We start from the raw sequence: 27,924 nt of genomic DNA, 5'->3' as shown, positions 1-27,924 counted from the left end.
GTGGTCAGGTGCTGGAACAGGCTGCCCAGGGAGGTGGTGGAGTCACTGTCCCTGGAGGTGTTCAAGAAACGTTTAGATGTTGTACTGCGGGACATGGTTTAGTGGGAAATATTGGCGATACGTGGATGGTTGGAATGGATGATCTTGTAGGTCTTTTCCAACCTTGGTGGTTCTATGATTCTATGATTCTATGATCTTAGATGTCTTTTCCAACCTTAATGATTCTATTGTTCTATGATATGCTGATAAATAATTTAATATGCCAGTACAGCTTCTATTTACTCTCTAATTCTTACACAACTAAAAAAGGCAAAATACACTTTTTAGATAAAACTGCATCTAAGCTTTAGCTTTTATTTCAATAAAAGTACTATTTCAAAGAAAGAATCATATCCCCAGCCTATGTTACAAGCAAGCTCCTAGTTTAGATGTTGTCTAATTGTCATTTTGTAGAATAGATCCCCAGAGACTCTTCTGCTATTCATACTGGTTTTGGTCATATCTCAGCAGACTTTTTTCAAGTACTCAGAAAGATTTAAAGTGGATGAATCTTAAAGGCTAATAAATACCTGATGAAGAATGAGGAAATACATTAAAGCTGAATTACTGTTGTATCACACCATTTTTTCTCTTTTACTCTCAAGATTCCACTGAAATCAATGAACTTACAGTTACTTAAATCTGTAGCATTATATGGGTGAATCAGATACATTGTGTTGCAATAAACGATGAGGACTTGCTGGCAGACTTTCTCAGAATCAAACATGCACCTTTAAATTTCACACTATTTTCACAATCTTGTAACAGCAAAGCAAAACAAGAAGTTCAATGTGCAGTCAGACCAAAATCTTTTTTCTCTGGTCTAAGTATTTAGCCAATACAGTATCACAGAAACATTGATTTCTGTTCTCAGCCTAAGAATCCTCCTGATAGTCTCATGCAGAACCAAAGACCCAACACAATCTCTTCTTTTATGGCTAAGGAAATGCTAGGAGAATCGTTATCCCTGGGAAAGATTTCTCTGATAGACGAGGAAGGACTGTTCATTAGTGTCATGAATGATGCTGCCTCCTTTTTATGCAACTTGCATTCACTGATGCTGGCACTGTCAGAGCCTCCAACTGTGTGCACAATTCAGTTCATCGAACAAGGCAGCATCCTTTCCAGATACACTCAACGTGTGGTATTATGGTTTGGAAATTCATTCCACTGAAGAGAAACACAAATTATTTCAATTCTCAAAAAAGAAAGGAAAAAAGGCACAGTCTGTGCCTTCTTTTTCCATGCTATTAGAGAGATTATCAGGCAAAAATAAACCCAGCAGTTGCTCAAGGTCCCACTCAAGCAAAACAAGGACTTCAGGCCACTCCATACATAGCACGGAGCCATTGCTCTGTTTACTTACAAGATTTAAATAACACATTTTTCAGTTCTTCCTTTGAAATAATTACTCAGTGCCAGCAGAGAAATTTTACAAAATTTCAAATGGGAAAAAAGCCCCAGACCTGCACAGTTTTAAGTCCTCTCTACTCTCAAGCCATTTCTTTTTGGTGCATTTAGCACAGCAGCGTGTCAATGTCTGCAGGGAATGGCTGCCTCTCAGCGATGCTGAATGAAAGCAGAGGCCAACTCCACACTCTTGATTCACCTGCAGAGCTCGAGGTGCATCAGCAAATGGCATGTGGTCCCTGAACAGTAAGGACCAGATCCAAGAAAGAAGCTGTGCCGGGTGCACGTATGTGCCTTGGTGCGTGCCATATGGGAGAGCCTCGAGCTAGCGGCAGGAGAGCAGCTACATCTACTTGGAGAAGCAAAGTGCCCTGTGGAGATAAAAGCTCACAGCCTAGGAGATGGGTAGGCACTTTACAGCAGCAAATCTGACACAGGGCCGAAAGCCCAGTCTTCTCATGGGCCTCGTACCAGTGGGGATCATCCGTGAAGGGTATGTAGAGCTTGGGGCTGCTCTGATTCCTGTGCCTCCTCCTCCCTCGCCACATCAAGCAGACAAGGGAAATGTACAGCTGGGCCCTCAGTTTTTAAGATGGCATTCGTCCCTAACCCACACACACCTCTGAGCTGCAAAAACCAGTGTGCTCAGCAAGCGGCCATCTGGAGCCTGCCCATGGGAAAACCCTGAGGATGGGACATAGTGGTGCGTTTAAAATCCCACTTCTCTCCAGAGCTTAGATATTTTACACTGAGCTTTTTCACTGTGCATGCTTCTTTCTGGCAGAACTGAGCATGGTCCCAATTTTGTTCCTTGAAAAAGGAGCCACATCTCTGAAATCCTTCATTTTTCATAACAGCTGAGGAGTCTCACCCAAAGTGCTTTCTCCCCATTTGTGCCTGAGGAGATTTGCTACTCCATGCAGAAGGCTCTCAGTCACCCTCTTTGTAAGGCATATGAGTTGGAAATATCACCCTTCACTTCTCTTTACAATCCAGTCCTGCTTTCCAGGAAAAATGTATATATTTATTGAACGAGAAAGAAGAATAATAACTCTAAGGCCTAGTGGTCAAAGAGGTGACCCCCACATAGATTTCTCTGGCACTGGTTTGTACATTCTGCCTTTGGAAACAGAGGAGACTGTGGGAGCAGCCTGGACCCCTGAGCCAGTCCAGGGCAAGTCCAAGACAGAGAGCTGCTCTATCCAGCTCCATGGGCTGCATTCACAGCTAACCCTCCCCACGTGTGTGAGGCAGTAGAGCGAGGGGCTGGTCTCTTGGGCAGGACCTTATAAGAAGGCGAACATCACCACATCCATTATTGCGAGGCTGGAATCAGGCAGAGCAGCAGGCAATTTGGAAGTGTCCTTGTGAGGCTGAGCCCTGCAAGAAGATAAGTAGATGAGCACATAGTTCATGGTTTCTAATCCAGCTTAAATGTCAGATAAGTACGCCCTTGCACAGCCTGTTCAAGGCAGGAGCACCGGCTAGGCATACTCCAAAACAGTGCTAGATGCCTTGGGAGCTTTAATATCAAAGGCTGAAGAATCTGCACAGTCTAAGTGCCTGTAAGACCAGGCGGGAGCTTTACACTTAGGCACCTGATTTCCTTCCAGTTACATTTAACACGCATGATATTTTCTCTGTCATCTGGTGTGAGATGCAGCTTCATTTGGGATGCAGATTTTGCCACAGGCCACATTCCCCAGCTCTTTCTCACAGGGACTCCTAAAGAAAAAAAGAGGAACCTCTGATAAACCAGTAGGGAATCACTTGAAAAGGGGCTGTGTAGGTCCTTCGAGATAATTGCCAGCTTTAAAACAAATGGGCAATCCAATAAACATGCAAACAATCCATGGCAGAAACAGAGCATTCATTTTTTCATTATCAGCCATCAAGGTAAAGGGAAGGAAGTGAAAAAACTCTGTGCATGAAATATTTGTATGGAAACTTTTTTCAGGCTGGGTATAAAGAGCAATTATTTATTACTTCAGGAAATACTCCAGCATCAAGAGATGACCCCGGGTTGGTGTCAATGCTTATCCAACAGGATTACTGTTCAGAAAGCTTTATGGTTACCACATAATGTTTAATCAGCGCATTAAAAATAAATTAAAGATTTGCTAATTGTAATGTAATTAGCTTAATTTAATTACATTGCTCAGTGACTGAGAATTTTATTGTTATTGTGAGATCTTTTCTCATTTGGGGCCTGAAGTTAAGTGGTGCAGTATTGACAGCCATTTCCTCCCTTAATATTCTGCTTCAGGAATGAACGGTGAAATTTTTACCTGAATATTGCAATTTATCACAATCAGTATCATCACAAATTACACAAAGCATCCAGTAACATGATAACTTCTAAATGAAGTGTCTATAACCAGGGCAGTAGCAGCCTTGGCTGTTAATTTGTCATATTTCATAGCCAGCCTGACACCCTGTCCAATTTGCTTGTAAGCTTTATCACAAAGACAGCTATGTGAGCTGCCTCTGACTATGAGCAGAATGGAGTAGATAGACAGAAATTCAGTGGAGGCAGCTTGGCTCTTCAGGTTCTCTGGTTTTGCATACAATCCTGCTGAAAATCAACAGCCTCATGTCTGGGTGATGCTTGTTTTCTCCATTAAAATCCCCCTCCCTCTTCCTCCTCCTCCCTGCTTCCTCATTAAGGCAACCAAAATCTTTTTCTTCAAGACTCCCTGCTGACCATAATCCAATGGTCAACGTAATTTATCAGTGGTTACAGCAGTTAAAAGAAATAAGAGGTATAACAGCACTAAGGAAGCTCCATTACTTATCTTACACGGGCTCTCAATTTCAAGGCAAAGCATGTCACCTCCTCCAATGACTTGTGAGTTTTTCCTTTGGGGAAGAAGTTGTGTGGCAACTATAAAAATGGCCATGAATATCCCTTTAGGAAATTTGTCTCTCTTCTGCTGTTATCTTCCAGATGCTCTGAGGCCCTCAATCAATTTGCATTGATTTAAGCAACATCATTCAATACATATTATCATTCTGATTTAACGGGAATTGTGTGAAGAGTAAGTCTCCCTTTCTGTTCTTGACTTGCCCACCACAAGATGCTACAAAATCTATAAAATGGTCAAGATCAACAGGTGTTGTAAGATGCCCTGACTTAAAAAATGCAGGGGACTGATATTTTATCTTGTCTAAAACACTAAAATCAGGTTGGTCTTGGTTTGTTTGTGTTGTGGTTATTGTTACTGTTGTTGAAAAGAAAAGCCTCTCCAATGAGGCAGGAGGTGTGGTGCTCCCTTCTATTACCTGCTCTGGAGGATAAGCCCAAACGCCCACACTACGCCAGGTTTGCTGTCTGCCCAGGCACTGCAAATGGGCTGTGAACTCCACCAGAAGACTCAGCAGCTGGTCTCTGCAGCTTCTAAGTGGTTTTGCAGATCTGTGCCTTATTACACCAGCAACCAAGAGAGCAACCATAGAGAAAGGAGCAGAGAGCATTCCAGTCTTTACAGCTGAGCCTCCAGAGGGGCTGTAAAACCTCAGATGCTGCTGGAGAGTTGAGAGAAAACAGAGAGCTTGTGGGGCCTGCTGCTAACAGGAAAGAGGAATTTGAGAATGGGGACTGACCAAGGGTCTGAACACACTGAGACGAATGGAGGTAGAAGAAAGAGAGGACAGAGAAGAACAAAACACAGTAGGAACCGGACAAGAAATGCTACAATTTTAGAAATGGCAGAAAGAGGAAGAGAATTTAGACAAAGGCTAGATATATTTTCAAGTCTGAAGGAGTTCATTTGAGCCAAGTGACCATATGTCAGTCTCCTGAGGTTTTGCCTGTCATGTTAAACTCCAGGCCCACTGATTCTGTAGGATGCAATCTTCAGCACACGGATACCACTGTGAGTGAGTCATTTGGTACTGTTCCTGTGGCAAGATTCCCAAATGTGTCAGGCCTGGACTAAAAAGCAAGATGGAGAATGAATACACCTGAAGGCACATTTGGCACTTTAATTCTGAGCAGATATCACTTCTAATTATAGCCAGCCTCATGCCAGCTTACTACCGTTCAAGCACTTGTGGGTTCGCGCATCGAGTGCCAGATTTAATCCATTCAAGGTAAAGTGCAAGAGAACCAATTGCATTTTGCATGCCTTCTACCTGAATGATTTGCTTTGTTGTTCCCAATTTGCAGTTTGACTGGAAGATTTGCACCCCTCTGGTTAGTTCTGGTTGGCTTCTCTGCAGCCACATGGGTATATTTTTCAGCTGAATGGAGCCCAGCTGGCAGGCTCAATTTGCCCCACAAATGATTCATATCTTTCTCTCTCTAATTTCACCTGCACAAGAGAATTGTGGGTTCCTCTCATAATTCCTCGAGTTCAAAAACGTTAATGCCAAAGGGTGGCTCATGCCTGCCCCAGCACTTGGAGCCTTCACCTTGCTTGCCTTGAAGACAGCAGCAAAACTCAAGAGAAAGCCATTAGGGAACATTACTTAAGTAGTAAATTTAGTTAAAAAAAGCTTTTCCGTGTCTGTGTCAGATTTCGATCTTATATGAAGCCTAATGCTGCATAAGGACTAGTGGTTACAACATGTTCTTTTCCAGTATGACCTAGGGCTTGGAGGGAAGGTTTACCATAATTATGCATCCGTTTCCTTTCAAAACAGAACTGTAAAACACAGAACAGAAGGAGGATTTGCCTCTTCACCCCTTAAATCCATTTAATCTTGGATTATGAGCCATATTCACCCAATTTTTGTTGAGAGCTTAAGGCAGCACCACACTGCCTTTGGGGCTCCAGGGTGCTGGGAAGCTGGAGCAGGATCTGAGAGTCTCCCATCTTCCATAAGCAAAACAGGAGCATTCTTCCGTGTGTAGGACCAAACAGTGCAGGTCTGTGCTCAGCCACACTCTAGGTCTATGTATGGACGTACTTGAAGTGTACATACAGCGCAGCCAGAAAGGGTATGCTTTAATAACTAGCCTTGTGCTAGTAGCTTCCACAGCATGTTTTTTTCAGCAGTTCTGCCACACTGAGTTGACAAAGAAATAAAAGGAACACTTCCCCCCACACAAATCTCTATTGATCCGAATATGGATCTTATTTCAAGATAGAGAACAACTAGCACTGATGCTGTCAAACAGAGCCTTCTGGAATTAGTTCAGAACCTCCATTTTCCACCCTTATGCATTTTCTTGTTCTGCTAATACAGACAGAAAAAGAAAGGGAGACACGTTGTGGGGAAAGAAGGAGGGGAGAGAGAAAGAGGAAAGAGGAGACAAAATGTAAGAGAAGCTAACAGGAATGAAAGAGAGAGTAAGTGAGGAGAGAATATGAGAGAGCATGAGAAAGGAAGAAAGGAAGGGAAAAGAAGGGAAAGGAAGAGAGAAAGGAAAAGTGGAAGGGAGAAGAGAGGAAGAGAGAGAAAGGGAGGAAGGAAAAGAGAGAGGAAGAAAGAAAAAGGAAAAGAAAAAGGAAAAGAGAAAAAGGAAAAGGAAAAGGAAAAAAAAGAAAAAGAAAAAGAAAAAGAAAAGGAAAAAGAAAAAGAAAAAGAAAAAGAAAAAGAAAAAGAAAAAGAAAAGGAAAAAGAAAAAGAAAAAGAAAAAGAAAAAGAAAAAGAAAAAGAAAAAGAAAAAGAAAAAGAAAAAGAAAAAGAAAAAAGAAAAAAGAAAAAGAAAAAAGAAAAAGAAAAAAGAAAAAGAAAAAAGAAAAATAAAAATAAAAAGAAAAAAGAAGAAAAAGAAAGGGAGAAAGAAAGAACCAGCATGGCCACTGGCAGGCTGCACATTGCACATCACCTGCTCCCAGCACTGTCCTTCCTGTCCCCATCCCTGATGAGCTGGCTCAGTTGTGCAAGGTAGCTCCTAATTACCTCTCTCTTGGTTTCCCCCTTCCCCCAAGGACGGCCTTTCCAAGAAATAGCACACGTGCACACACCTGGTACTGCAAGATAGGGAACCTCACCATGGATACCGGGCTCCCATTCCCAGCGTGACCCATGCTCCTGGGATTTGAGCAACCACCTCCAGGATGCTGCAAGCTCCAGATGTGCCTTACCTACTGCCTGGAGACATTGTGGGCAAAAGCTGCCTACAATGGTTATTCTGCACACACACACACACAAGTTCTGGTTATGCATATCAAGCTTTGAGAAACAAAATAAAGCAAAACGGTAATCTTAATCTTCCTTTTAATATGCTACCCCATGCCAGATAAGAGCAGCTGGGCTCGCACAATGTGTCCAACCGGACATGATAAATAGCTAGGGAGACAGAGAAATACACACACACACAAATACATACGTACATGCAAGCTCTAAGGAATTTAAAATATGTTTGTTTTCAGAAGTGGTGGCCTTCAGCTCACACCTTCCCTGATTAATAAAAGTGTTGATTAGAGATAAATACAGCCTGCCAGGGTTGGGATTGTAAATAAAATCCTAGGGTAAAAATCTGCAGGGGTAGCCCAAAGGGTTAACCTTACAAATGCACAAATGCTGGCTCTCCTCCTGTTACAGTGTAAATGCTGATTGGAAGGAAGAGATCATTCTAGGTCAGTATGTCCTTTACATTGTGAATAGCCTGACAGGGGCTAATAAACTCTGCCGCCTATGGCACCAATAATGTATTATATATTCCTAGGCATCGCATGCGGCTTTTTACTTATATATGTATTGTTTGTTGTTTTGCTTTTAAAAAGGTGAAGCACAGCAATGCAGGTCATGAAATACGCTTAAGCCAGAGGATGCACCACAGCCTAGGGAGGAGGGTGAGAACCCAGTGGCCCAGCGCTCCTCACATGGATCCCAAAAAGAGCAGGGCCAGCACAGGGCACGCACCTCACAGTGCGGGGCTGGCGGAAACCCCACAAACACCTCTGTGCCACACAGCTGATTTATTAGGAACCTCTTGCGTTGAGATAATGACAACACTAACAGATCTCCAGTTTGCTTCCTGCGCAGCCAGGAAGGCCAGCTCCTCTGCAGCTCACTAACGAGGGAGCCATACCCCAGAGGGCTGCCTGCCCTGCTCCTGCCTTGCACTCGCCACATTTCACACTGATGAGGTAATCCGGCTGCCGATGAGGTAACCCTGTGAGTTGCCCACAAGCTGGAAGAGGTTACCACATGATCACTCATGTAAACACATGGCTTCATCCCCCCTGAACGCTGGCTGACAGCTGGGCTCTGCCACCCAGGGGACAAACACGAAACCCGAGCTTTCATGGGACAAGGACATCATCCTCATGTTGGTTTTCTGTTCCAGAGGTCCTCATCCACTGCCCAGCCAGCCCTCCCCACGCGCCCGGCCTCTCCTCCTGTGCCCTGCACCAGGACCATGGCCTTGCAGCTCTTCCCCTGGCTGCCGCACAGCCCTGAACTCATGTACCCCTCACGTTCAGGTGCGATGTGTCACTTCCTTGCCAAGCGCTGGGGAATGACTTCCTCCTGCGGCTGGAGGTGTGAGCCGTGGGAGAACCCCTCCATCCGGGGTGCAGGGCTGAGGGGAAAGGTCCCACCACTTCACCATGCCAGAGCTGACGCTGTTTATCTGAGCTTTGCACAGGTGCTGTTCTTAGAAAGTCTCCTAATTTGCAAGCAGTGAGAAAACTGACTTTTGTGGTTAGACAGCACGGCTAACTGCACCCTTCTCCCATCTGTACCTGCAGGCTCAGGTTGTCCCCTCAGCTCAAGGCCAGGATTTTCCCGAAGCCCCCCTGTGATTCACAGAGCAGCCAGGATCAAGTCACACTGCAGCTCTCCAGAACTTCCTGTGCCTCCATAGGCTCACTTTAACTTCACAACATGTGTCTGAGAAGTTTTTTTTTACTGAACCTCATCTCAGCAGCTACGGCCACTGAGCTGGAAATCCGTTCTGGGCAGACCTCAGCCCAGAGAGCATGTGACAAGTGACCCAGGAGGACCCGAGGGCTGATGTGCCATTAGGTGCAGGAAAGCCTGCAGCTCGAGCAGTTCTGCCCAGCTCTCCCCATTTTTAAAAGATCTGGCTAATATTGTAAGCTTTAGCAGTTGCTGTCAGGTGTAATGAGGTGCTGTTAATCATGTCCATGCTTCATGCTATGCCTGGCTCATCTGTGCAGTCTCTTCTCCGCGTGTGATGGTCACTGTTCGATGGGACACCATTTGGTGGGGAAGGGGCAGAGGACCCCAGCCTCTTGTCCACATGCCCTTAAATCATGCTCTGGGAAGGGGGCAATGCAGGGCTGTGTTGACACAGCCCTGAGCAGTATGTGAGCAGCTTGGGTGGGACGCACCCTTCTAAAACCAGTCTGCAATGTGAACATGAACATCTGAGCTCCTCACCCACTTCACAGTTCATGGGGACAAACAAGCCATGTTTGAGATTGATAGTTATGGCCTGGGAGGCGTCCTCCTCTGAAGGTGCCATTTCCTTCCTGGTGGCCATAAAGGGTCTCTAAGGTTGTTAGACACCTACTCTGAAGAAGAGTATGGTCGTTCAGTCCCACCATTGGAACCTGATCCAGAATCCCTCGGGTGGCAGGTCCCCATCTCCGGAAGCACAGCTCCAGCCACACTCCCGTTACTGCCCTGTCTTGGGACATAGCTTCTGCCCCATAGTTCAGTCTAAGGGCTGGAGAGCAAACCCAGAGAGGTGAAGGCAGGTGCTACAATTCAGGCAGGGCACTGATTACTGCAGGAGTCGGTGGAGAGCCAGCAGCAAAAGAGTTAAGAGAGCCAGAGCTCACTGTTCTCCAGGAACCTGTGCTTCCTCACCTCCAAGGATAACAATCAGCCAGCCCCGTCTCCAGCATTTTTTGGCACACCGCATTGTCAGAAAACCACCTGTTACTTGGGAGAGATTCAAATGCATAATGAATTAAAAGAACATATTGTGCGGTACTATCTAACCCCCCAGACAGATGTGTTATTTAAGTGTGGTTATGATCTGTGCTGTTAATTTTAAACAACATATGATCAAAGATCGTGTCTGGCTTTGTGCTTTGCTTTCTTTCAGATTCTGGCTTGTGTGTCCATGCCAGACAGTTGTGGTTTGTGTCATATGGCAGGAAAAGCTTATTTTATGTGCTGCCTAAATTTGTGTTTTATAGCACACTAAAGCACTGTAGTCAGCCCATCAGAATTAAGTTATCACATTGTTTATAATGGGGAGTGAATTGCAGCTGTGGAAAAGAGGGCACAACACGAAGGGATTTTTTAGGCACCCCTGCTCCCTGTGCTAAGGACTTTCAACCATTTTAAAGGCAGCAGCAGGCTGAAACACAGCCCGTGACATATCAACCACTGCACCACTCCTGTGGGAAGGCTGGAAAGCTGTTAGAAATGGCAGCACTGCCAACCAATCAGTCCAGAAGCACCAGTCAGGCCTGCTGCAGACAGGGAGACACGCTTAGCAGATCATGAGATGTATTTTATTTTCTTTTTAAATAATAGAGTTGGAGTTCTTTTTATTTGCTCCCTGGCCTGAGTCTTCAAGCTTTGCTGCCCAGCTAAAACAGCTAGAAGACATCTGCTCTAAATGAGTAGGTAAGTAAATAAACAGACCAAAAAAGGAATAGCAGCCTCTTGCAATTGCTTGGCTGAGAGGTGAGGCTCTTATTCGGAGACAACACACACTTGAAGATTTCAGGTAAAGCTGGAGGAGCTCTGGCACTTTCCAGTTGGTAGAGGGGCAAATCCTCGCTTGCTGCATGTTGACTTCCAACAAGTTATGCACTTTCAGGTCAGTTGTACAGCAAGCATCAGCCCTCCTTTTGGCATAGTTTCTGCTCTGCCATCTCCAGGCTTGGGGGAGGATTCCTGCTCTCTGCCTGCTCCCTGCACTGTAACACAAGGCAAGCTGCAATGAAAACAATTTGGGGTGCACAACATCCTTCACAGCTGTGATAGTTGGATGCTCAGAGATGTCTCAGCACCTATAGGCATGGAACAGGGGCAGCCATGGGAGATGTTTGCCGCTCTTAGGGTGCTGATTCAGGAAAACCTGAGAACACACCCACGCATGTGTGCTGTGTTGAACAGGAGATGATGAGGGGTAAGGGGGGGCTGTCTTAGAGAAGAGAGCAGAGCTAAGGAGAGCACATTAAGGAGTACAAACTCATTTCATGTGCCTGAGCATGAGAAACTCAGTGGATCGTGTTGCACCAAAGGTCAGAACATAATTGTCCCTCCTGGCCTTTAAAACCTGTGAATCTATAGGGGAATCTTGAAATGACCAGGTTCCTTGGGAGAGGGATTCCTGTGGTTTATTTTTTTCTTTTTTTTTTTTTTTGCCAGCTTCCAGCCCCAGCATGCCCCCAGCCCGACAAGGAGGTGGTAGCCACGGAATTTGTGTGCCGGCAGCACAAAGCTCTGCCAGGGCTTCCCAGCAGAATTTCCATCTCCCCCAGAGGAGGTGAGGTTAAGGGATGTAAGGCAGCTTCATCTGGAAAAAAAAGAAAAAGGAAAAGGAAAAGGAAAAGGAAAAGAAAAAGAAAAAGAAAAAGGAAAAGAAAAAGAAAAAGAAAAAGAAAAAGAAAAAGAAAAAGGAAAAGAAAAAGAAAAAGAAAAAGAAAAAGGAAAAGAAAAAGAAAAAGAAAAAGAAAAAGAAAAAGAAAAAGGAAAAGAAAAAGAAAAAGAAAAAGAAAAAGAAAAAGAAAAAGAAAAAGAAAAAGAAAAAGAAAAAGAAAAAGAAAAAGAAAAAGAAAAAGAAATGAGGGGCTGTTTCAGAGGTGAATACACGTAGAACTAAGCAGTTTAGTGCATGAGTGTTTTCCTACAGATTTTTTAAACCAGCGTTTTCCCAACCCCATATTAGGTAGTTCTCTGTTGTCCTTGCAAAGGGCCAAAGAGCTAAAGATAGCTCCACTAATTGCTACTTCCCTCTGTCAATTAGATCCAGAGATTCCCATCTTCTGTATTATTACTTCATCATTTTAATTGTGCAAGAAGCTTTTATGCATCACAGTATTAATTAGGATGAAATAATAATAATGCAAAATCCAAAAAGAAATGATCATTAGTATCTAGGTGGGATCATTTCCAGTGGTACTTTGCTCAAGCAAGTCAGACAACCCTTCCGTCTGCATGTGCCCATGATGTGCGGCCTCATTCTGCAAACTGGAGAACATACTGTGACCTGCACTGGCACCAAGGGGCTGTATGCAGCAGCTGCTCCCTCCTGAGATGTGAAGTGGGGAAAGTGGGCAAAAGTAAGTAACAGGGGCTCCTCCAGCCCTGGCACAGCAGGGGCTCCTCCAGCCCTGGCACAGCCAAAAATATTAAAGATGGCTTAGAAGCACCACCTTCTCCATGCCCCAAGAGGACACAGTCTATAACTAATATTCTTACGGGGATCCAACTAGGAAACACCTGGCCCTCCGATAGTAGGCACAGACAGCCAAGCAGACAAAATTAGCAATGTCATTCATTTGCACTTTTCAACTTAATGATACCTTACAGGGAAGAAAAATTCAAATTAAAAATTGAAGCTATTAATATATCTTTGAAAATGGTAAGGGAGCAAGATTAAGACCAATAGGAGGCTACTAATCTTGGCGTGCTGACTTGTACCCTTTAAATCACTGTAATGCCTTGTTCAAATTCAAACACAAATAGGATTTTTATAAGGATGTTAGCACTTTTGCTGCACCAAAAGCCATATTATATTTTGCAGTTCCAAGGGCTGAGAATACCTGAGCCCAAAAGTGAAGGCCTTCTCACCAGATGACAAAATAACGTTACAGCTGAAAAAATACAGCTGTTAGAAAGTGAAATGCAAAGGCAGAAGTAGAACGTTTCTCCCACACCAGTGGGCAGGGCTCAAGGGGCTCGCAGTGTAGGTGGGATGCATTTTGCACCTTTCTAGCGGAGATGCAGTACACTGCAGAGTAACCACATCCTCTTTGTTCAGCTGCTTCTCCCTTCCTGGCACCTAGCTGCAGCTCACATGTATGTGACAAGAGATAGTGAAGAACAGGCAGCACAAGGGAGCTGCTCCCAGCCAACTAACTGCATTTCTAAAGCCCTGTTTTTTCCCCTCCATCTTGCCTCTCTTCATTTCTCTCTCCCTCAGTGAACACCTGATTCCCTGGAAAGGATTGACTGGACCCAAACAAACCCTAAAACAGTCCCAAATTTCACGAGTAGGGGAAAAAAATATTCTCCAGAGATCAAACCTCAAGTGAATCATTTTCCACCACTCTGACATGTCAAATACTCCAGTGATTCACCGTCGTGGAGCTCTGATTCACCCGCAGCAAACAGGGATGACTGCCTCCCAGCAGCACTAGTGTGCACGGTGCTGGTTAAGGGCTCCTCTTCCTGCAAACCATCAAAACGGCAGCAGCAAGGGCAGCAATAAAGGGCAAAAAGCTGCAGTTTTGGTTTTTGGTTCTAGCTGCAGGGGGCTGAGAGGGAGAGTAACCGTGGTACTCGGTAAATGGATGGTGAGAAGTTAGGGAGGCTCATGGATCCTCCTTCCTCCTGTGCACATCCCTTGCTCCTGTTTAAGCAAGGAAAAGGGAAGGACAGACAAGAAGAGGCAGGAGGTGCTTGGTGTTTATTTGTGGTTCTCGGGTTCACCTCCCTGCCAGCGCAGGATGCAGTTTCTCCAAGAGGGAGTGTCAGAAATAGAACTGACATTACATCTAATGAGCTTTTTTTGGTGGCATATTCATTAAGCTCATAGAAAGGGTAAAGAAACGCAGGAAGATTAGTCTTGGACAGCCTCCAACTGGACCCCTTTGACTCATTAAAGAGGAGCATAAAATGAACCGTGCCCCAGGGCAACCGCACAAGGACAAGCAGGAAAGCAGGAAAGGGTCAATTCATTACGAACCGGGGGACCGGCAGCCCGGCCAGGCAGCACAGCACGGGCCGGGGGCACTGCACTGCTGGTGGCATGCTGGAGCCCTGAGTGCACTGGTTGAGCCATCTGCACTTTGCTCTGGCAGAGCCCCCCAAAAGCAGCAGGCACCTCCCCAGCACTAGCAAGTGGACTGCTGGGAACCCTCGCTTTAGTATAAGAGGTGCTGTCTGCCTCTCAAAATTGCTGTGAGTCCACCACCCACAAACACAAGCATCCCCATCTCCATCCAGGGCAAGCTGGCCTTCCTCGTCACTGTGAGGAGGGGGAAGGGGGAAATCAGGGAGTCACTGCTGAGTCTGGCAAGGGCAGGGGGAGGGAGGGGAGGCTGGCCCCATTGAGCAGACTCGTGGGGGGCTGCTCTGCACAGCCCAGTCACGCCAGCTGCAGAGATAAGAAAGGAGGGGAGACAGCACGGTAACAGCTCCCACCACCCCCAGGGAGGAGGAGGAGGAGGCCCGGGCTGCGAAGCTGACACCAGGCAAAAGTTGGCCACATTTTCCCCAAGCCGTGGAGGAATAGCAGCGGCAAGTCAGATGTGACTGTGCGATGGGAGCCCTGAGAAAATAAAACCAAGTGACAGCTGACTCTGGAGGACTTTTGCAGGGGGTGGAGGAAGAGGGAGCGAAGAGGGAGGGGGAGGTGTACAACTGGGGGGGGGGGAAGGGCAGTGCGCAGCCCAGGAGCCTTCTGCAGCAGCAGATGGAGAGGGGAGCGACCGCTGATTCCTGCAGAGTCAGGGAAGGAGAGAGACGGCATCGCACCAAGGCGATCACATGAATAGGGAATGAAGCGCAGAACAAAGGAGAGGTTTAGGGGAGAAAGGGCCCTGGGCTGATCCCCAACAGCCAGACTATCCAGGAGCAGTGGCCCAGGGTGCCACGGCCTTCAGCCAGGCTGCACGGATCCTGCGCACAGCCAGCCCCAGCTGCCCCAGGAAAGGTCAAGGGCAAAATGGAGGAGACATTTGCACGGTTGTTAGCTGCCAAACACAGGAAGGGTTTGTCACCAACGCCACAGAGTAGCTAACTCCTCGGAGAAGTGCTGGAGCACATGGTGGGAAGGGAATGTGCCAATTCCCTGGCTCCGGGCTGAGGGCTTCCCCCGCCTGCCGCAGGAAGGCTGCAGGAGGCCGCACGCAGCACTGCTGCCTTGATGCGGGCCCGCGGCCCCCAGCGTGCTGGCGGTGATGGCTGTGACAGTCGTTCCGGCTGTGATTGGCACTTCCCGGTTAGACCAAGGTCACTGCTGGAACACGGCTTTTCATTAAAATGGCCGAGAGCCTGTCAGCCACCGCAGGCCGGGGCTAATTAAGGGAGGACCCAGTGCTCCCATGTGGATTGGTGGCTGGGGCTGATGCCAAGCTGCCCGCCCTGTGGGGCAGCAATGGGAGTGATCCCGCACCTCAGTGCCTTCCTGCTACAAACAATCACACTTCTCCTCCAAAAGGGACACCGTGGAAATGAGCCCACGCTGCTTGCATAAATTAGCAGTTCAAGCCCCCATACAGGTGCGATGCAATTACGCTAACCCAGGAAATCTTGGCATCAAACACTGAGGTAAAGCAACATGCTGCTAGGAACCCCGGTAAATATGAGTGTCCCTGTTTTACACATTTTGAATAAATCTCTCTTGCAAATGAAGAAAAAACAGTGTTATTCCAAAGGCTACTTGTGTCCCTCTGCCCCGGGTAGCCTCACTGTTGTCCAGACCTTTTCCAGCACTCCCTTATCTAATTTCTCACTGCTGAATGATAGAGCAGGAACTCCTCGCATTCGTCATGGAAAATGGCCCTCCAGGCTGCCTCCAGACCACCACGGATGTCATCAGCTGATTTCGGCCATCCAGGCACCTTCCCCTGCTCACACTGTGCTGTGTGAGTAAGCTCTACCCAGCTCAACACTGCTTACCCTCGCCAGCCAGCTGTGTTCCTCTCAAGAGCATTACACAAGCCTCCAGTAAAAGAACTCAGCTCTCTTTTGTTTGTTCTCCCCTATTTTGGCCAAAGAGTTTCCAGAATGAAAAGATACCCTGGCTTCTCTGGCAGCTCCCTGGTTCTTCCCTTGGTTTGTGCTGGTGCAGGCTCGGTTGAGCTTTGCATCTGGGGAGAAGACAGAGCCCGTTACTGGTGTTTGGTGTTGCAGACATGCAGGACCTCATACAGCTCTGTTCCAGTCAGTATGGAAAAGAAATCTGAATCTCTAAAAGTCCTCTGATATACCAGACAATTTCAGTGTATTCCCAGCTGAGAAGGAGGGGAGCAGGATGCCCCACACAAGGGTCACTTGTTCCTGGGCTACACAGATGCTTTGCTGCCTTTCCATCAGTTTCTCCCAGTAGCTGTGGTTTATAACTTACATTTTAGGCCTTACCCTTGAAGATAATATTGCGGAATATCCAGTGCAACTGGAGGCTGGCCTTACAGAGGTTTCTTGGCACCAGATAATTAAATAATATCAGTAATAACGTTTACTCTTGTCTGTGATAGTGAACAAAAAGGCAGAAGAGGATCTAGCAGGGGCTTACTGCCTCAAACACTGGCAACATTGGCCAATGCAAATTTTTAAAGGCATGCTTCGAAGGATACAGACATTTTTTTCAAAATTGCTATGACAGAAGGTAAGCTGCCTGTTGTGTACTCAGCATCTCACTCTGATCTGTGGCTGCTAATCCAGGCCAGGACTTAGAAAAACCCATTACAGTGACACTAGGCACCCACTGTGAGAGTCAGTCTGGGAGCTAGACAGCTAGGAAAAACCACAGCTTTGGTCTGTGTCCAGCAGCCTAAATAAAAAGTTTCCTTTGCATTCTTTGCATTCATCACAAAAGAGAGCTCTCTCTTTTACACAGTAAATACGCACAGTCATAGAAACGTGTCCCATTAAATTCACATTGGTAAGAGCTCGAACACAGGACACGAGAAATAAGGTATTGTAATAATGTTATCTCAGATGAATTCCTCCTTTTTATGACTCATGTTGCTCATGCAGAAATGTCAATCCCAACCATACAAAGAGCACGTGTTTCTTTCCCCCCTTCCCAGCAAAACATCACACCGTCGTATTAAAAAATGACAATTCAGGTATAGATATATACAATTGCGTATGTAGGTGTATGTATGAAATTTTGTTTATTTTACCTTTTCTTTTGCACTTTGGTGATGCTCAGTGTGCTTTTTCCAAACCGAAGGGTGCTAAAACAGATTTTTCTATTATTCATAGGACTCCCGAGGTTTGGGCTTAAGTAACATATCAAATGTTATGATTTCATGATGAATCGCAAGAACTGCCACCATTAACATCTTGCAGTTTAAGTGATACATGCTAAACCAGAAGAAAATTGAACTTGAAAACACAGCTTACCTGAAATATCTCTGCGCTAGCATGGCTAGGGATTTAACAGCTGCATTTCCTGACTTTGGCATTAACAGTGCTTTTCTAATAGCTGCCTATGCATTCAATCTTCTCGGTGCTGTTTAAAAAGAGAGAGAGAAAGAAAGAGAGAAAATTTAATGCTGAAGTTCAGCGCTCTCAGAGGGGAATACAGTGGGGAGCAGTGAATTTCTAGCACTGCTAATTCCCATGCTGCTAATTGGACAGAGGCCATTTCCTGCGCGATAAAGTCAAACAGGACAGGAGCATATGGGCTTTCAGAGAGATAGCTGGGCCTTTGCAATGGAAAAGAAAACACACATTAAAAACAAGCTCTAGAATCCCTGCAGAATATTGGTGATTGCAGAGAAATTACAGACAAATCACACTTAAAAGTTGCAAGCACAGATGCCGCTCCTATTACTTCTGTGAGAACTGCACCTTTGAAAAGCTGGAGCTTGCTCCTGGGGGAGATGCCATTTTCAGTTCCCAATATTCTCCCCTGACCCCGCTGTTGAAAAAGGATAGGGTTTTATTTATTTCATGATGTTATTTACTTATTGTTTCTTGCTTTTTCTGTGATCATATGCATTTCAGTGGTGGGATCAGAGCCTCCTTTGGACTCAGAGCAGCTCAGGTGCTGCTCAGACTGAAACGAGGGCTGCATGCTCTGGAACATCAGAGAAGGGACAGAGCTTCCCTAGAAGGCTGAAAGCCTTAGCAGCCCACATCAGCCAGCCAGAGACCCTTTTTCTCAGCTGATTCAAATGAAGCCAAACAAAACATTTGTACTCAAAGGAAAGCCTATCAGGGCACATTTCAAACATCACCTGCTTTCCTTCAAACATGTTCGTTTCAGCCCTAAGAGCACAGGAGACTCAACGCTTCCCAAAATGAGCTTGGGATGGGCGTAGGGAAGCCATGCTGCCAGGATCTGGTGAAGCTGTGCTGCTGGGGTTGAGAAGGGTGCTGCTGGAGATGTCGATCAGCCCACATCTCTTCATCCTCCTGCAAAGAGGGCACTGCGGGGCAGGGTCAAAACCAGGGCACTGACAGAGCATCGTTCTTATCCAATGTGGCAAGGGTGATGATGGTCCAAAAAGAGTCGATTTTCCCCTATTAGCTGCTAATCAAAGGTGTCTCTTTTACTTTGTTTGCCAGTTTATTCTCCCTACAGCAATCTCTCCCACACAACCCCCCACCAAAAATGGATAGAGGGAAGGAGCTGTGTGGGGACCGAGCGTAGAAAATCGCAGCTGCCAAAGCGAGTGGTTTATCAAGTCCTGGACACGTCAGGCCAGACGGACACAATGGCTCTCCCGATTGCAGCGGTCACACCAGGCAGCGCAAGCAGCCACAGCATCCTCAGAGCTGCTGCATCCATCCTCCGCTCGCAGCCTCCAGCTGCAGGCCGAGCGCCTGGTTTTGCCTGTGCTCGCCTCCCCGGGTGCTGTCACACCTGCTCTGCCCACCCCTCGGAAAGCTGCCAGAGGAGAGACAGACAAAGGACGAGCACACAGCTGGAGCCGCTGGAAGCCCCACACTAGCCGGGTGCTGGGTTTTCTCCCACACTCCCACTGCCGCCTCATGGCCCTCCCCACGGGAAGCGCCTCTCCTGCTGCCCCGCAGCTGCACCACTTTGGGCTTCGCTGTGTTTCTGCCAGCATTATCAAGGCCTCATGGCAGAATTCCATTTTTTTTTTTAGCACAATTTTCCCTTTTCTAGCCACCAGAGATCTTACATCGTCATTGCTGGGTATGCTGCCAAGCACAAAGCACACCTTGATGTGCCCACTTGTGTGGATGCCCCAGGGCACCGGAGCCCTCCCAGAGCTCATGGACACCGGAGCAGCAGAGAAGAGGTTAACAAAGGGTTTCCCAGCAAGAGGCCAGCGGCAAAGCCCAGGTTAAGGCCGCCTGCACCCCTCCCCCGGCCTCCCCCTGCGGCAGGAGCCCCGGCAATGCCCATCACTCAAGTGCTTCTGTCCCCATCAGCTCCTGCCCCACTTTGTGTGATGTAAAGCAATCCTTTTGTTTCCAATTTAAGACATGAGCCTCAGGGGCCATTATAGGGAAGAAAGGTAGCTGGGGCCCTTTTATCTGAAGGAATCCATTAGGAGCGGGGGGTGCTTTCCTTCCTCCCTGCCTAGGGATCGGCCCCGCTCCTTGGCTGTCTCTCCCCTGCTCCAGGGCCACATCCCTCTGCTCCAAGGCCACCTTCTGAGTCCTTCAGGGACAGCTCCTCACTGATACATGGCCCCCTCCTCGCTGCTCTTGGCCATCTCACCCCAAAAATCGGGTAAATGCAGCATCGCCACCAGACGGACGCACACGGACAGCCTGAGTCAGCTGCTCAGCCCCCCAGTGAAGTGGAAAGGGTAGCACGTGGTTTTAACACACCTCAGAGTAACACAGTGGCTTTCTCTTTCCTGATGGTAAGGACTGATGAGGGCTCTGGCACATCTTAGTGACTGGAGAAAGCAGAAACTCACTCTTGCTTTGTTTATTCTTTCACTGAAAGCAGCAGTTCCTGTGCATTCACATGACGCCAGGACCTGAGACTTTAGATGATGACCCCAAATATTATGAGATTCTTGAAAGCACCGAAATAAAAATAAAGAGATGGACAAAATATAAATACAACAGGAAAAACAATAGAGTTGTGGAGGGGAGGGGCTCTTTCTGAGCATACCATTTGCACTTTCCCAAACCGTGAATCACAAAACAAACATTGCTCTGTACAGTGCATGCCACCGAGACCAGCAAGGACATATCTTAGGCTCATAGAAGTTGCCTAGGTTGCAGTAAGACATTAGCAGCAGATAGGAGCTCACCAGGGACGGAGCGCGCCCGCGGTTAGCGGAGCGGAGCCAAGCAGGCGAGCCCTGCTGAAGGGCAGGGAGTATTTACCTGGGCTGGGTGCTAACTGGTAACACAGCACTATGGCTCTGCCACAGATAGGAGCTGGCTTGCACACCGGTGACTCAGAAGGCAAAGCAGGGTGAGTGTACCAAAATAATCTCTGCATAAATACAGCATTCAGCACAAAAGATGCAGATGGGAGTGAAAAGGTGCCAGCGTGCTTCGCTCCTATTGAAGTTGGGAGGGATGTGGGAAAAGCCCTACTCAGCAGCTGCCCACTTCCCTACATGGGGAAACCCTGCTGAAACCCCACCACAGCCCCAAGAGAGAAGGGCACAGCAGCCTAGCCTAACACAGAGGGGATAAACAGGAGCTACTGCTGCGTGTGTGTAAAGGAGAGGGAATATCTGAGAAGAGCAGCGACAACAGGAATCCTTTAAAACTTTACACTTTTTAGACAGTTTTGCACAACAGGTATGTGGACAGACAGACACGAAGCAAATCATAAGCAAGTAATCTAACGCCTATTAATTATTTAGCTCGGGGCTACATAAACCCCCAGGGGCCGGGCTGCTCCCTGGAGAGGTGCTGGGCTCTCCTTGCTGTGAGTGCCCATGAGGAATGCCAGAAACCTGCCCAGCACTCCCCAGGGTGACCCTGTGCTCTGTCACGGTGCTGAGGACGCACTGCCCTGTGCTACACGTCCCTCCCACGGACCCGCTGACACAGTTACGCTGGGCCTCGGGCAAGGGGAAGCAGGGGCCCGGGCTGCACCGTGATGGGGGAGGCGGCGGCCATGGCTGGGGGACAATGTCACTTTTCCAGCAGTCTCCAGCCTCTGTCGATCGCTGGGGAGATAATTGACCTCCAGCTACTCCACACAGCCAATAGAGAGCCGGAGTGGGGATGCATCCAGCTGTTCTGGGTGTTGTACTGGTAAAGTGCACTTCACAGGGGAAAAACCAGGCAAATTTGTATTTGAGAAGGTTGTCCTCTGGAGAGAAAGCCTTGTGCCAGGCTGAATACACTGTTAGAGGGACATTCTGTGTTCCCTGTCACACTCCGACGGCCCCATCTCCCAGCTCTGCACTCACAGTGATTCACGAAGTGCAATTCAATTTTCAGCCCCAGGCTGGATTCTGGTTTTCTTTTTGCAGATGCAGTGATGAGCATGCATGGATGGTGGGCTGATGTGGCGCCTGATTTGCAGGATGTGGCCTTGGAAAGGAAAACAAGGGGGGAAAATGAGAATGCCCATGTTAAACCCCATGGAGGGATTATATAGTCAGGAGAGGCGTTGCAAAATGTGTACTGTGCTGCAGACCATCACTCTTGGCTGTGATGGCTCCACTGCATTCTAGGTTAATCCCAGGGAAATTGGTGGGTTTTGCTGCTGATGGTATAATGGCACACAAGCACCTACCTCAGCAGCCTCACAGCTTGGGCTCAGGCACCAAAACCCACAGATAGGATCTGAAACCCCACAACAGAGATCCACCAGCGAAGTGCTTGGAAAAATTTAGAGCAGAAAAAGTGGCTGTCTGCTTGCATGGTACAGCACTGCATGGAGACACGCTGGCGGGGTCCCCAGGAGCTGCACTGGTGACGGATGTGGCAAAGATGCCTTGCTCATCCCAGCTCATGATCCCAGCAGGGCTAGTCAGCAAGCAGAGGCTATTGCCTATGGTAAGTGAGGACAGCTACTCAGGGGAAGCTCTGCACAGCTTCCAGCCCAGCCATGTAGGCATGTGTAGGCATCCTTGGCCCATACAATGCTAAGAGTCAGAAACAACTGCAAGGGACTACGTTTTGCATTCACTCAATGCAAATAAAATGAGTCATCTTTACAAGTATTGCAAATGTGGCTCATCCTCCTCTGCTCCAAGTATTACTGCAAGCTCTGACAAAGAGTCCTAACAAAGAGCTCCTATGAGGTGGTGGAGAGAAGTGATGGAAACCCCCTGATTTAAGATGTGATTGACTGGACAAAACATTGAAAATATGATGGCTATTGAGCTGCCAGAAAAATAGACCAGAGCTGATCTCATCTATGACAAGTGTATTATGTACTTACAGATGGGTCTATACAAAACCCCACATCTGACCTGGGGTCGCAGGCATAAAACAGTGGGAGTCACTGCAAACACACTTATAATTATTTGGGAACTTCCCTCCCTGCTGTTCATTAAAGGAAATTATTTTGTTCCTACTTCCACTTCTTTACTCATGAAGAACTTGAACTGCATCCTATTGATGTTTGGAGGACTTTTCTGGGTTTTGGATCAGACTTTAAAATTTGGGCCAGTTGCTGTCAGGAGCCAGCTCTGCCAAGACGTGGAGAAAATATAATCCTTATCCTTGGTAATTGCTCCTCTATCTCATTGGTATGCAGACAATAAACAATAACAGTGATGTTTCTGACAACTCACTTACGCCAGGTGCCTGTTACACATTGCCATCCCAATCCTACTGCTACACGTGCAAGTACTCAATCTTGGGACACCACAGCAGTGTTTTTGCTGAGAGCAGCTCTGAGTAGATGCAGTAGTACATGAAGAGGATGCTGGTGAAGGCTGCTGGGGTGTGTTGGGTGCTCTCTGCCCCAGTTACAAGTAGTTCCTAGGGCAGCGATGAGCTGCTTGATGAAAAAGGGCTTATGCAGCCTTGCTGGGGGGGGTCGCACCTGGCACTGAACAAGAAACAGACACTGGTAGGGCAAAAAATGGATGATCCCCAGGCTGTGTATCTGACATTCTCCTTGGACTGTCACATGTTTGCAAAGAGACAAAAAATAGTACTCAGAATGAGTCAACCCAGCGTATTCTGACCTGCTTGTGTATCTATGCAGGGAACCCTCCGTCTGCAGGGAAAGTGGTACCCTCAGGAGTGAGTGCTCCAGCCTGAGGGGATTTGTGACAGGCAAGTTAGTCTCTCTCACACCTTTCCACCTTAGCTCTCACAGAGGATGATGCTCAGCCTGATCTCTGGGCACAAGGCTAGTCTGGAGGACCTTGACCTAGACTTTGTGTCATTCATTTCTCCTACACTTCAAAAAGGCTCTCCAAGGTCCTGGACATCTGCATCTGCTCACCTGGGCCACAGTGCTGGTAATGGAGTTGGCACTGGTTCAAGAGTACAATATTTTATTGCTGTATCACTAATGGAGGAAAGGAGAGGCTATCCTTGTCTCCAGAGCCCCTACCTCAGACCAGCACTGAAGGCTAGGACAACTGCATCCTCCTGTTCCATCCAGACAACCCCTCTATCCTTGCCCACTCATCTTTCCACTACCCTCCAAATAAGCACCTATAATCCATTGCCTGATCGTGGGCTGCCATCAAAACTGTCCTTAATAACCCCTGCTTTGGTAGGAGAGAGTGGATAAGAGATGCACACTTTCCTCACTTTAAGGGAAAAAGGGGCAAGTGAGCCCTTAGAGTAGTTCAGAAGGAAGGAAAAGCTTTGGGGGCTCACCTGGGTGCAATCTGGCACAGGAGGGCCAGAGACAGGAGTGGGAAGAAGCTCTCCAGGCAGGCAAGGGAGCAGGAAGACAAGCAGGAAAGTTCAAGCAAGAGGGTGGCATCAACAGCTAAACATAATCAACATAATAGAGGGCACCTGCTGGAAAAGTTCCAGGAAATCTCCCAGTCATCTGGGGAATCAAGAATTTGCTGAGTCAAAGTGCTTTGTGAAATAAATCGGGTGGGTGGAGAGGGAGGTGTCCACATGGATCTCACTCTCAGAAATACTTTAGAAAGTATCAGATAGTGATTACCTTGAAAGCTCCAGATATGTGCTCCTAGAAACTTACTCCAAATTGCTGTATGACACCCAGGATAGTGATTCCTCAGCCAGGAATAGTTTATCAGCATGGAGACGGAGGTGGCTGTTACAGGAGTCACAGATGCCCCCGTATCCAAGAGGGGAGAGTTTTTGCAGAGGAGTCTTGATGGCCCCCCAGAGCAAAATGACTAGTATAGGGCTAGGGCTGTGATCACTTGCCCCATGAGTGCCACAGCACCAAAGAACCGGGATCTCCATTAGAGTTTTCCCAGGATTTACAGCTCTAGCATAAAACTGTGCAGTGGGGTGAAGCTCAGCCACGAGGGAGCAAAGTTGTGGTGCTACTGCTCATCTGCAGATTTGGCTTGGTCATTTTTCAACCCACGTTGTGCTAAAAGAAAGTAAACGCGCTCTTGGATGAGGTTTAAGCACAGCATGACCGAAGAAACATGAATACAAGGAGAGGTGGAGAAGGATCCGTCAGTGTTACTGAACCTTCTTGTGCTCCAGGGGTTGCTCTGCACGGGAAGACAATAAATAATAGTAACAGAGAGCAGGAACTGCCTGCCTTTCCAGAGGGCTCCATCGGAGGATGCCAGTAGGATATAGAAGGCACAGGTTCCTGCAGGCAAGACCCTGGTTTGGGGCATCCGAGTGGTGAGGGACAGCAGTGCCCAGCTCCATATTCTGCAGGCAGGCACCACAGCCTGCAACCACAGCAAATTAACGTCCTTTCTCACTCCCTTCCTCCCTCCTCCCTCTCGCCTGCCTCTCACACCGCCGTGGTGGCCACTGGGGAGGGGGCCAGGGCGCACCCGGTGGGGGGACGCAGGTGCCCGTCACCTGCTCTCACTGCCTGCACCAGCTGGGGGAGAGGAGGCTGGGGCAGGGCGGCCTTGCCCTAACCCAGCTTGAATGTGGGAGGGCTGGGACCCAGCAGAAGGGGAAGCGTGTTTCTGAAAACCACAGCCATTTGCAAGGCGAATCAAGCGGGGTCCTTGAAATCCTTTTTAAAAATAAAACACCCAGCAGAGCTGTGCAGCGGTCCAGGTGGGAAACAGCAGGAGATTGGTCTCGGTGGTCGCTAAACTGCGGTGGCAGGAGACAGATCGACCTGCCAGAGCCCTGCGGCAGACACAACCACACCAGCTGATACCCACTGAGAACCTTTCCCACCCTCCGGCAGCTCCCACCTCCTGAAAGCTCCCTAATTTCATCCAATGCCTTATTTAAGGCACTGAGCTGGGAGTAAACAGGGCTTTCCCCATGCACCCGTATCTTTGCTCTGCGACAGCGAGATCACATCAATTTCAAATAAAATTCTTGTTGTTGTTCCCCACCCCATGCCTCCCTTTCCAACTTCAGGCCCCTTTTTCTTTTGGATATAAACCCATTCTGAAATCGAGTTACAGGAGGCCTGGGCTTTTCCTTTTAAACAGATGAAGTGGGGTGTGTGGGGGGGGATGCTATAATTGGATCACTTACTGTGTGACTAATCACAGCCGCCGGTAACCACAGTGACTGTGGTTTTAACCTTACTTGGTCATATGCAAACCACCCGGCTGACCCAGCCATCTGCAGCGAGGCGGGGGGCTGCCGTGCCGGGCGGTGGCACTGCACAGCGGGTCTGTCCCCGTGCCTGTCCTTGAGGTCGGGAGCGTGGCTGCACAGCGGGCAGGACTGGTGGCTGCAGCCAGAAATCCGGATCTGAAACTGGGGGCTGAGGCTTGGCCCACTGGAAAAAAAACACCGAGCCCCACATCTCCATGTGCGGCCGCCTCTGATGGCACTGACACTGCAGTGCATCTTTCCTGGCCAGGGAGCTCTGTGACAAGGGATCGAGCAGATTAAGAGTGGATTCCTTGTTTATTTGAGGAAGGACTGTCCCTAAAAGCCATTATTAACCTCCTTACCTCCAGGCAGCCTGCTGCCAGAGCCCCAGGAGCACGGCTTTCACCAGCTGACCCACCAGTTGAGGGCTGCAGCCAGAGCTGTGGGTCAAGGAGCTCAGGTGGGGCAAGGGGTGCATCAGTGCCAGCTCCTTTCCAAGCAATGAATTAAAAGCAGCACGGTGAGACCAGGGAACCCCACCTGCCCTGTGCAAGTTCAGACACCCACACAGTTCTGCTCGTTGTGAGCCCAGGTTTCATTTTCACGGCGCGAGGACGGAAGGAAGCAACAAATGGGAAGGAAACCGGCCTGCTTGTGAAATCCAAAACCGGATCGGTAAGAAAAACATCATAAATTATGGATCCCTTGGAGCCGCCGGCAGCCTGTCGCTGCGCGCGATCCATCTCCATTGTACTTTTCTGTGCGAGCGAAACTGTTGCCAACTAGCAGCAGGCCGGCTGCTCCCAACGGGATCCCCACAGCCTTCAGCCCCACAGCCACCCCGGTGCTTCGTCTGGTGACAGCGACTAGGCGTGCCCTCGCAGCAAGGCCTTCAGCAGGGCCACCAGCCGAGGGGCCAAGCCGCACAAGGCCGTCCATTGTTCGCCAATGGCTGTCGGGGGAAGAACAGCCAGATCAGCAGCGTCCGAGAGCTGCGCGTGGGGCCGAGGGGCTGCTCCCATGGCTGGGCACCATGCCCCAAGCAGCACGGGTTAAGGGCCGCAGGGAGGGGGCTCAGTACCGTGCTAACCCTCGGTAGATGTCAGATGCAGCAGGGCAGGGGGAGGAGAGGGGAGGGAGAGGCAGAGGGAACGAACTCAAGGTCAGCGGGGAGGAGAGGGGGAGGCGGCAGGGGAGGAAGGTGTCCCCACGCTGTGCAGAACTGCTCCTCACCACCCTCCTTCCCCTGCCCACACGCAGCCCCTCCTCGGGGTGTTTGTGAACACACGTACAAATGGGAGGCTGAAGGAGGTGGGGGGGGGAGAGGGTGTGGAGAGGGAGAAAAGAAACACAACACCCTATTTTCCTATTTTGTTCCTTCTGTGTCTTCAAAGAGCAGATGTGCCGCAGCCTGCAAACTGAGAAGGACACTCCCTCGCCGTCAGCTAATTTAGGCTGACAGAATAGGTTTTGTGGTTTAAAAGGAGAAGTTTGGCGATCAGCCACGAACATGAACCAGCACACCTTCCTCTGAGCTGCGCTCGCTGGGCTCCCCGCAACCAAAAACGAGAGCTGGGGGTTTCTCACAAAAAGGAAAAGCCTGGGCGGCAGGGAGAAACGCGTCATAGCCAGCGCAGCATCACCACAGTGCCTGCAAGCCCCCGGCACACCTGCATGGTGTGCAAAATGTCTCTAGCAGGGCTGTATGATTTATAAGGGCCTCCCTTTTGTCTTTAAGCCACTTTCCCTCATGTTCTCCCTTTTTTTCTGGCACTCTCTCAGCAGCCTGTCAGAAGGTGGGCCAGTCCCTCATTGCGGATTCAGGCGCAACTCTGCCAAATTGACCTGCTGTTATCCCCCCTTTCAGCTACTGTAACCAACACCACACAAACAATGAATTATGAGATTAGAGTTACAGAAAAATGGTCTCATTCTGCAGATGTTGTGTCTGGGGCTGGCTGCCCAGGCTCACGCGTGGTGTGTCATCTCCCTCCCTCCCCACCCCCTCTCAGTCCCAACTTTGCTGGCTGCAATGTGTGCCAGCAGCCTGTTTGGGGAAGGGTAATTACCAGCATCCAACCAACC

The 27,924-nt window shown here is 48.3% G+C and overlaps 1 long non-coding RNA gene across 1 annotated transcript; it reads right to left on the bottom strand.

The window, feature by feature from the left end:
• On the bottom strand, nucleotides 1-27,913 carry LOC110394744. The gene is made up of 3 exons (XR_002435842.1): nucleotides 26,202-27,913; nucleotides 17,635-17,743; nucleotides 1-2,829 (listed from the first exon to the last, which is right to left on the bottom strand). It is a non-coding gene; the product is annotated as an uncharacterized LOC110394744 (long non-coding RNA).

The sequence above is a fragment of the Numida meleagris genome, chromosome 2 (genome assembly GCF_002078875.1).
Source record: "Numida meleagris isolate 19003 breed g44 Domestic line chromosome 2, NumMel1.0, whole genome shotgun sequence".
Taxonomy (NCBI): Eukaryota; Metazoa; Chordata; class Aves; order Galliformes; family Numididae; genus Numida; species Numida meleagris.
This window is presented reverse-complemented; position numbering and strand designations above follow the sequence as displayed.